Source organism: Arachis stenosperma, chromosome 2, assembly GCF_014773155.1.
Source record: "Arachis stenosperma cultivar V10309 chromosome 2, arast.V10309.gnm1.PFL2, whole genome shotgun sequence".
Taxonomy (NCBI): Eukaryota; Viridiplantae; Streptophyta; class Magnoliopsida; order Fabales; family Fabaceae; genus Arachis; species Arachis stenosperma.
Window position 1 is genome coordinate 78,229,283 of NC_080378.1, and position 11,217 is coordinate 78,240,499.

The following is an 11,217-nucleotide window of genomic DNA, read 5'->3' on the forward strand; positions in this document are numbered from 1 at the left end:
ATTTTCTTGTTAAGAAAGGTTCAATCTTTAAATTCTGGAATCATATCTTTTAGTTTCTTGTTAGTCAAGTCATCAACTTTAATTTTAAAAATCAAATCTTTTTAATTTCTCTTTCAAAATAAATTTCAATCATATCTTTTTAAAATTTTAATTTCAAAATCTTTTTCTAACTTCTTATCTTTTCAAAATTTATTTTCAAATCTTCTTCAACTAACTACTTGACTTGTTTGTTTTAATTTTAAAAAGTTTATTATTTCTTATCTTTTTCAAAACCACCTAACTGTTTCTTTCACTTCTAATTTTTGAAAATCACCCACCACTTTTTAAAAATTCTTTTTAATGAACTAATTGTTTTAAATTTTAATTTAATTTTATTTCTTTTAATATTTTTAAAACCAACTTAATTAATTAAATAAAAATAAAAATATTTTTCTTTTCCCTCTTTTAAAATTCGAATACTCTCTCTCATCTCTTTCTATTTATTTGCTAACGCTTCTCTTCTACTCATAATTCGAACCCCTCTCTCTTCTCTCTGTTCGAATTACTCATCTCCTCTCTCTTCTCATTCTTCTATTCTTCTATTCTTATACTCACATAAAGGAATCTCTATACTATGACATAGAGGATTCCACTACTCCCTTTGTTCTCTTCTTTTTCATATGAGTAGGAGCAAGGATAAGGACATTCTTGTTAAAGTTGATCCTGAACCTGAAAGGACTCTGAAGAGGAAGTTAAGAGAAGTTAAAGCACAACACTCCGGAGAGGACCTTACAAAAAATCTCGAAAAAGAAGTAGACATAGCAGCCGAACCCAACAACAATGCTAGAGATGCAAGGAAGATACTTGGTGACTATACTGCACCAACTTCCAACTTCTATGGAAGAAGCATCTCAATTCCTACCATTGGAGCAAACAACTTTGAGCTTAAGCCTCAATTAGTTTCTCTAGTGCAGCAAAATTGCAAGTTTCATGGACTTCCATCGGAAGATCCTCATCAGTTCTTAGCTGAATTCTTGCAGATCTGTGATACTGTTAAGACCAATGGGATTGATCCCGAGGTCTACAGACTTATGCTTTTCCCCTTTGCTGTAAGAGACAGAGCTAGGATATGGTTGGACTCACAACCTAGAGAAAGCCTGAACTCTTCGGATAAGTTGGTCACTACTTTCTTGGCCAAGTTCTTTCCACCTCAAAAGCTGAGCAAGTTTACAGTGGACGTCCAAACCTTTAGACAAAAAGAAGGTGAATCCCTCTATGAAGCTTGGGAAAGATACAAACAATTAATCAGAAGGTGCCCTTCTGACATGCTTTCAGAATGGAGCATGATGAGCGGATAATTTATACGCTTTTTGGCATTGTTTTTAGGTAGTTTTTAGTATGATCTAGTTACTTTTAGAGATGTTTTCATTAGTTTTTATGCTAAATTCACATTTCTGGACTTTACTATGAGTTTGTGTGTCTTTCTGTGATTTCAAGTATTTTCTGGCTGAAATTGAGGGACCTGAGCAAAACTCTGATAGAAGGCTGACAAAGGACTACTGATGCTGTTGGAATATGACCTCCCTGCACTCAAAATGAATTTTCTGGAGATACAGAACTCCAAATGGCGCGCTCTCAACGGCGTTGGAAAGTAGACATCCAGAGCTTTTCAGAAATATATAATAGTTTATAATTTATTCGAGATTTGATGACGTAAACTGGCGTTCAACGCCAGTTCCATGCTGCATTCTGGAGTCAAACGCCAGAAACACGTCACGAACCAGAGTTGAATGCCAAAAACACGTTACAACTTGGCGTTCAACTCCAAAAGAAGCCTCAACTCGTGTAAAGATCAAGCTCAGCCCAAACACACACCAAGTGGATCCCGGAAGTGGATTTATGCATCAATTACTTACTTATGTAAACCCTAGTAGCTAGTCTAGTATAAATAGGATAGTTTACTATTGTATTAGACATCTTTGATCAGTTTATGCGATCTTAGACATTAGGGGCTGGCCATTCGGCCATGCCTGGACCTTCATCACTTATGTATTTTCAACGGTGGAGTTTCTACACACCATAAATTAAGGGTGTGGAGCTCTACTGTACCTCGAGTTTTAATGCAATTACTACTATTTTCTATTCAATTCGACTTATTCTTATTCTAAGATATTCGTTGCACTTCAACATGATGAATGTGATGATCCGTGACACTTATCATCATTCTCACCTATGAACGCGTGACTGACAACCACTTCCGTTCTACCTTAGACTGGGCGCATATCTCTTGGATTCCTTAATCAGAATCTTCGTGGTATAAGCTAGAATTGATGGCGGCATTCATGGGAATCCGGAAAGTCTAACCTTGTTTGTGGTATTCCGAGTAGGATTCCAGAATTAAATGACTGTGACGAGCTTCAAACTCGCGATTGCTGCGCGTGATGACAAACGCAAAAGAATCAAGGGATTCTATTCCAACATGATCGAGAACCGACAGATGATTAGCCATGCTGTGACAGAGCATTTGGACCATTTTCACTGAGAGGATGGGATGTAGCCATTGACAACAGTGATGCCCTACATACAGCTTGCCATAGAAAGGAGTGACAAAGATTGGATAAAAGCAGTAGGAAAGCAGAGATTCGGAAGGAACACAGCACCTCCATACACTTATCTGAAATTCTCATAATTAAATTACATGAGTAACTCTATCTTTATTTTCTGTTTAAATTTATTATTATTATTCGAAAATCCAATAATCTCTTAATATAGTTGAATCCACCTAACTGGGATTTACAAGATGACCATAGCTTGCTTCATACCAACAATCTCTGTGGGATCGACCCTTACTCACGTAAGGTATTACTGGACGACCCAGTACACTTGCTGGTTAGTTGTGCGGAGTTGTGACAAAGTGTGATTTATGTTTGAGAGCACCAAGTCTTTGGAGCCATTGTTGATGATCACAAATCCGTGCACCAAGTTTTTGGCGCCGTTGCCGGGGATTGTTTGAGTTTGGACAACTAACGGTTCATCTTGTTGCTCAGATTAGGTAATTTTCTTTTCAAAAAAGTTTTCAAAAATTTTTCAAAATTTTTCTTTGTTTTTGTTTTTCCCAAAAATTATTTTCGAAAAAAAATAATAAAATAAAATACACAAAAAATATAAAATCATAAAAATAAAAAATATTTTGTGTTTCTTGTTTGAGTTTTGAGTCAATTTTTAAGTTTGGTGTCAATTGCATGCTTTAAAAATATCTTGCATTTTTCAAAAATTCATGCATTCATAGTGTTCTTCATGATCTTCAAGTTGTTCTTGGTAAGTCTTCTTGTTTGATCTTGATGTTTTCTTGTTTTGTATCTTTTGTTGTTTTTCATATGCATTTTTTGTTTGTTAGAGTCCAAGAATTAAAGAATTCTAAGTTTGGTGTCTTGCATGTTTTCTTTGCATCAAAAATTTTTCAAAAATATGTTCTTGATGTTCATCATGATCTTCAAAGTGTTCTTGGTGTTCATCTTGACATTCATAGTGTTCTTGCATGCATCTTGTGTTTTGATCCAAAATTTTTATGTTTTGGGTCATATTTGTGTTTTTCTCTCTCATCATTAAAAATTCAAAAAAAATATCTTTTCCTTAATTTTCCCATAATTTTCGAAAATTTGAGTTGACTTAGTCAAAAATTTTTAAAATTAGTTGTTTCTTACAAGCCAAGTCAAATTTTCAATTTTAAAAATCTTATCTTTTCAAAACTTTTTCAAAAATCAAATCTTTTTCATTTTTCTTATTAATTTTCGAAATTTTCTTTTTAAAAATGTTTTTCAAAAATCTTTTTCTTAATTTTATCTTTATTTTTGAAAATTATGCTAACAATTAATGTGATTGGTTCAAAAATTTGAAGTTGTTAATTCTTGTTAAGAAAGGTTCAATCTTTAAATTCTAGAATCTTATCTTTTAGTTTCTTATTAGTTAAGTAATTAATTTTAACTTTAAAAATTAAATCTATCTTATCCTATCTTTTATATCATATCTTTTTCAAAATTTTATCTTTTTCAAAAATTTGATTTTAAAATATCTTATCTAACTTCTTATCTTCTTATCTTTTCAAATTTGATTTTAATATCTCTTCCAACTAATTATTTGACTTTTTGTTTATTTCTTATCTTTTTCAAAACCACCTAACTACTCTCCCCTCTCTAATTTTCGAAAATACCTCCCTCTTTTTCAAAAAAATTCTTTTTAATTAACTAATTGTTTTAAATTTTAATTTTAATTCTATCTCATCTTTAATTTTCGAAAATCATTAACTCTTTTTCAAAATTAATTTTCGAATTCTCTCTCTCATCTTTTTCTATTTATTTATTCATTTACTAACACTTCTCTTCACCTCTCTTCATCTCCAATCACTGCCTCTATCTTTACCCTTGTGTTTGGATTCTCCTTTCTTTATTCTTTTCTTCTTCTACTAATAATAAGGATCCTCTTTACTGTGACATAGAGGATTCCTCTTCTTTTCTTGTTCTCTTTTCTTTCATATGAGCAGGAACAAGGAAAAAAGGACTATTGTTGAAGTTGATCTTGAACCTGAAAGGACTCTGAAGAGGAAACTAAGAGAAGCTAAATTACAACAATCCAGAGGCAACCTTTCTGAAATTTTCGAACAAGAGAAGGAGATGGTAGCCGAACCCAACAACAATAATGCAAGGAGGATGCTTGGTGATTTTACTAAACCCACGTCCAAGTTTGATAGAAGAAGCATCTTAATTCCTGCCATTGGAGCAAACAATTTTGAGCTGAAACCTCAATTAGTTGCTCTAATGCAACAGAACTGCAAGTTTCATAGACTTCCATCTGAAGATCCTTACCAGTTTTTAACTGAGTTCTTGCAGATTTGTGAGACTGTTAAGACGAATGGAGTAGATCCTGAAGTTTACAGGCTCATGCTTTTCCCTTTTGCTGTAAGAGACAGAGCTAGAACATGGTTGAACTCACAACCTAAAGATAGCCTTGACTCCTGGGATAAGCTAGTCACGGCCTTCTTGGATAAATTCTTTCCTCCTCAAAAGCTGAGTAAGCTTAGAGTGGATGTTCAGACCTTCAAGCAAAAAGATGGTGAATCCTTCTATGAAGCTTGGGAAAGATACAAGCAGATGACCAAAAAGTGTCCTTCTGACATGTTTTCAGAGTGGACCATATTAGATATATTCTATTATGGTCTATCTGAGTTTTCCAAGATGTCATTGGACCACTCTGCAGGTGGATCCATTCACCTAAAGAAAACACCTGCAAAAGCTCAGGAACTTATTGACATGGTTGCAAATAACCAATTCATGTATACTTCTGAGAGGAATTCCGTGAATAATGGGACGCCTCAGAGGAAGGGAGTTCTTGAGATTGATGCTCTGAATGCCATATTGGCTCAGAACAAAGTGTTGACTCAGCAAGTTAACATGATTTCTCAAAGTCTGAATGGATGGCAAAATGCATCCAACAGTACTAAAGAGGCATCTTCTGAAGAATAAGCTTATGATCCTGAAAACCCTGCAATGGCAGAGGTAAATTACATGGGTGAACCTTATGGAAACTCCTATAATTCATCATGGAGAAATCACTCAAATTTCTCATGGAAGGATCAACAAAAGCCTCAACAAGGCTTTAATAATGGTGGAAGAAATAGGCTCAGCAATATCAAGCCTTATCCATCATCTTCTCAACAACAGACAGAGAATTATAAACAGAATACCTCTAACTTAGCAAACTTAGTCTCTGATCTATCTAAGGCCACTTTAAGTTTCATGAATGAAACAAGGTCCTCCATCAGAAATCTGGAGGCACAAGTGGGCCAGCTGAGTAAGAAAATCACTGAAACCCCTCCTAGTACTCTCCCAAGCAATACTGAAGAAAATCCAAAAAGAGAGTGCAAGGCCATTGATATTATCAATATGACCGAATGCAAGGAGGAGGGAGAGGATGCGAATCCCAATGAGGAAGATCTCATGGGACGTCTCTCAAGCAGAAAGGAGTTCCCTATTGAGGATCCAAAGGAATCTGAACCTCATATAGAGACCATAGAGATTCCATTAAATCTCCTTCTGCCATTCATGAGCTCTGAAGATTATTCTTCCTCTGAAGAGGATGAAGATGTAATTGGAGAGTAAGTTGCTCAATATCTAGGAGCCATCATGAAGCTGAATGCCAAGTTATTTGGTAATGAGACTTGGGAAGGTGAACCTCCCTTGCTCATTAGTGAACTTGATACATGGGTTCAGCAATCTTTACCTCAAAAGAAACAAGATCCTGGGAAATTCTTAATACCCTGTACCATAGGCACCATGACCTTTGAAAAAGCTCTGTGTGACCTAGGGTCAGGCATAAATCTTATGCCACTCTCTGTAATGGAGAAGCTAGGGATCATTGAGGTACAACCTGCCTTATTCTCATTACAATTGGCAGACAAGTCAGTAAGACAAGCTTATGGATTAGTAGAGGATGTGTTGGTAAAGGTTAAAGGCCTTTACATTCCTGCTGACTTCATAATCTTAGACACTAGGAAGGAGGAGGATGAATGTATCATCCTTGGAAGACCTTTCCTAGCAACAGCAGAAGCTGTGATAGATGTTAACAGAGGAGAATTAGTCCTTCAATTGAATGGGGACTACCTTATGTTTAAGGCACACGGCTATCCTTCTGTAATAAGGGAGAGTAAGCATGCAGAGCTTCTCTCAGTATAGAGTCAAACAGAGCCCCCACAATCAAACTCTAAGTTTGGTGTTGGGAGGCCACAACCAAACTCTAAGTTTGGTGTTGAATCCCCACAACCAAACTCTAAGTTTGGTGTTGGGAGTATACAACATTGACCTGATCACCTGTGAGGCTCCATGAGAGCCCACTATCAAGCTATTGACATTAAAGAAGAGCTTATTGGGAGGCAACCCAATTTTTATTTATCTAATTTTATTTTTTATTTTATTGTTCTTTTATGTTTTATTAGTGGTGCACGAATTTGTGATTCGCACAACTAACCAGCAAGTGCACTGGGTCGTCCAAGTAATACCTTACGTGAGTAAGGGTCGATCCCACGGAGATTATTGGTTTGAAGCAATCAATGTTTATTTTATTAATCTTAGTCAGGAGGCCAATAGGATTAAAAGTGAAATTACCAGATTTGATTATAAAAATAAAAGAGAATAACAGTGTTACTTGTTGTGCAGTAATGAGAAACATGTTGGAGTTTTGGAGATGCTTTGTCCTTTGAATTTCTACTTTTCCTTGAAATCCTCTTCCCACACGCAAGATTCCTTCCATGGCAAGCTCTATGTAGGGTGTCACCGTTGTCAGTGGCTACTTCCCATCCTCTCAGTGAAAACGTTCCTATGCTCTGTCACAGCACGGCTAATCATCTGTCGGTTCTCAATCAGGTTGGAATAGAATCCATTGATTCTTTTGCGTCTGTCACTAACGCCCAGCCCTCAGGAGTTTGAAGCACGTCACAGTCATTCAATCCCGGAATCCTACTCGGAATACCACAGACAAGGTTTAGACTTTCCGGATTCTCATGAATGCCGCCATCAATCCGGCCTATACCACGAAGATTCTGATTAAGGAATCTAAGAGATATTCATTCAATCTGATGTAGAACGGAGGTGGTTGTCAGGCACACGTTCATGGGTTGAGGAAGGTGATGAGTGTCACGGATCATCACCCTCTTCACAATTAAGCGCGAATAAACATCTTAGATAAGAACAAGCGTGTTTGAATGGAAAACAAAGGAATTGTATTAAATCATCGAGACGCTGCAGAGCTCTGGTGCACGAAATTGTGATCACTACTTTGTCCATATTCAAATAATCCCCGGTCATGAACTCCAAAGACTTGGTGTTCAATCCCATGGCATTACACAACTTCGCACAACTAACCAGCAAGTGCACTGGGTCGTCCAAGTAATACCTTACGCGAGTAAGGGTCGATCCCACGGAGATTGTTGCTATGAAGCAAGCTATGGTCATCTTGTAAATCTCAGTCAGGCAGACTCAAATGTATGATGGTGATGAACGAAAATAACATAAAAGATAAAGATAGAGATACTTATGTAATTCATTGGTAGGAACTTCAGATAAGCGCATGAAGATGCCTTCCCTTCCGTCTCTCTGCTTTCCTACTGTCTTCATCCAATCCTTCTTACTCCTTTCCATGGCAAGCTTATGCAAGGGTTTCACCGTTGTCAGTGGCTACCTCCCATCCTCTCATTGGAAATGTTCAACGCACCCTGTCACGGCACGGCTATCCATCTGTCGGTTCTCAATCAGGCCGGAATAGAATCCAGTGATTCTTTTGCGTCTGTCACTAACGCCCCGCCCTCAGGAGTTTGAAGCACGTCACAGTCATTCAATCATTGAATCCTACTCAGAATACCACAGACAAGGTTAGACCTTCCGGATTCTCTTGAATGCCGCCATCAGTTCTCGCCTATACACGAAGACTCTGATCTCACGGAATGGCTGGCTCGTTTGTCAGGCGAGCACTCGGTTGTCAGGCGATCAACCATGCATCGTGTTATCAGGAATCCAAGAGATATTCACTAGAGCTTTGATTGCTTGTAGAACAAGAGTGGTTGTCAGTCACCTTGTTCATGAGTGAGAATGATGATGAGTGTCACGGATCATCACATTCATCAAGTTGAAGAACAAGTGATATCTTGGACAAGGAACAAGCGGAATTGAATAGAAGAACAATAGTAATTGCATTAATACTCGAGGTACAGCAGAGCTCCACACCTTAATCTATGGTGTGTAGAAACTCCACCGTTGAAAATACATAAGAACAAAGTCTAGGCATGGCCGAATGGCCAGCCTCCCAAAGAGGGTTCAATCATCAAAACATGATAAAAAAGATTAAAATACAATAGTAAAAGGTCCTACTTATAGGAAACTAGTAGCCTAAGGTTTACAAAGATGAGTAAATGACATAAAAATCCACTTCCGGGCCCACTTGGTGTGTGTTTGGGCTGAGCAATGAAGCATTTTCGTGTAGAGACTCTTCTTGGAGTTAAACGCCAGCTTTTATGCCAGTTTGGGCGTTTAACTCCCAATTAGGTGCCAGTTCCGGCGTTTAACGCTGGAATTTCTTGAGGTGACTTTGAACGCCGGTTTGGGCCATCAAATCTTGGGCAAAGTATGGACTATCATATATTTCTGGAAAGCCCAGGATGTCTACTTTCCAACGCCGTTGAGAGCGCGCCAACTGGGCTTCTGTAGCTCCAGAAAATCCACTTCGAGTGCAGGGAGGTCAGAATCCAACAGCATCTACAGTCCTTTTTAGTCTCTGGATCAGATTTTTGCTCAGATCCCTCAATTTCAGCCAGAAAATACCTGAAATCACAGAAAAACACACAAACTCATAGTAAAGTCCAGAAAAGTGAATTTTAACTAAAAACTAATAAAAATATACTAAAAACTAACTAAAAGATACTCAAAACATACTAAAAACAATGCCAAAAAGCGTACAAATTATCCGCTCATCACAACACCAAACTTAAATTGTTGCTTGTCCCCAAGCAACTGAAAATCAAAATAAGATAAAAAGAAGAGAATATACAATGAACTCCAAAAACATCTATGAAGATCAGTATTAATTAGATGAGCGGGGCTTTTAGCTTTTTGCCTCTGAATAGTTTTGGCATCTCACTTTATCCTTTGAAATTCAGAATGGTTGGCTTCTTTAGGAACTCAGAATCCAGATAGTGTTATTGATTCTCCTAGTTAAGTATGATGATTCTTGAACACAGCTACTTTATGAGTCTTGGCCGTGGCCCAAAGCACTCTGTCTTCCAGTATTACCACCGGATACATACATGCCACAGACACATAATTGGGTGAACCTTTTCAGATTGTGACTCAGCTTTGCTAAAGTCCCCAATTAGAGGTGTCCAGGGTTCTTAAGCACACTCTTATTGCCTTGGATCACAACTTTATTCTTTCTTTTTTTTTTCTATTTTTTTTTCATTTTTCTCCTTCTTTTTTTCTTTTTTTTTTGTATCCACTGCTTTTTCTTGCTTCAAGAATCATTTTTATGATTTTTCAGATCCTCAGTAACATGTCTCCTTTTTCATCATTCTTTCAAGAGCCAACATTCATGAACCACAAATTCAAAAGACATATGCACTGTTTAAGCATACATTCAGAGAACAGAAGTAATGCCACCACATCAAAATAATTAAACCATTATAAAATTCAGAATTCATGCAATTCTTTCCTTTTCAATTAAGCACGTTTTTATTCAAGAAAGGTGATGGATTCATAGGACATTCATAACTTTAAGGCATAGACACTAAGACACTAATGATCATAAGACACAAACATAGACAAACTAAGCACTAAAATTCGAAAAACAGAAGAAAATAAAGAACAAGGAGATTAAAGAACGGGTCCACCTTAGTGATGGCGGCTCTTTCTTCCTCTTGAAGATCCTATGGAGTGCTTGAGCTCCTCAATGTCTCTTCCTTGTCTTTGTTGCTCCTCTCATATTCTTGATCTTCTCTAATTTCATGGAGGAGAATGGAGTGTTCTTGGTGCTCCACCCTTAGTTGTCCCATGTTGGAACTTAGTTCTCCTAGGGAGGTGTTTACTTGCTCCCAATAGTCTTGTGGAGGAAAGTGCATCCCTTGAGGCATATCAGGGATCTCTTGATGAGAGGGTCTCTTGTGTACTCCATCCTTTTCTTGGTGATGGGCTTGTCCTCATCAATGGGGGTATCTCCTTCTATGTCAACTCCAACTGAATAACAGAGGTGACAAATGAGATGAGGAAAGGCTAGCCTTGCCAAGGTGGAAGACTTGTCCGCCACTTATAGAGTTCTTGGGCATAACCTCATGAACTCCCACTTCTCTCCAATCATGATGCTATGAATCTGATGGCTCGGTTAGAGTAACTTCGGACCGGTTGCTAGTGGGAATGATTGAGCGTTGAATGAACTCTAACCATCTCTAGCCATGGGAGGTCATGCCTTCTCATTGAACCGGCTTGCCTCTTGATCTCTCTTCCATTATGCGCCCTCTTCACATATGACTGTGAGGACTTGGTCCAACCTTGATCAAAGTTGACCCTTCTAGTGTAAGGATGCTCATCTCCTTGCATCATAGGCAAGTTGACGCCAACCTTACACTTTCCGGACTAAAATCCAAGTATTTCCCCGAACCATAGTAAGATAATTCTTTGGATCCGGGTTCATACTTTGATCATGGTT

The 11,217-nt window shown here is 37.6% G+C and overlaps 1 non-coding gene across 1 annotated transcript; it reads right to left on the reverse strand.

Annotated features, from left to right (window-relative positions):
- Positions 1 to 5,048: 5,048 nt before the first annotated feature.
- LOC130963949 (small nucleolar RNA R71) lies at positions 5,049 to 5,152 on the reverse strand. The gene has a single exon (XR_009080064.1). It is a non-coding gene; the product is annotated as a small nucleolar RNA R71 (small nucleolar RNA).
- Between the last annotated feature and the right edge of the window lie 6,065 nt (positions 5,153 to 11,217).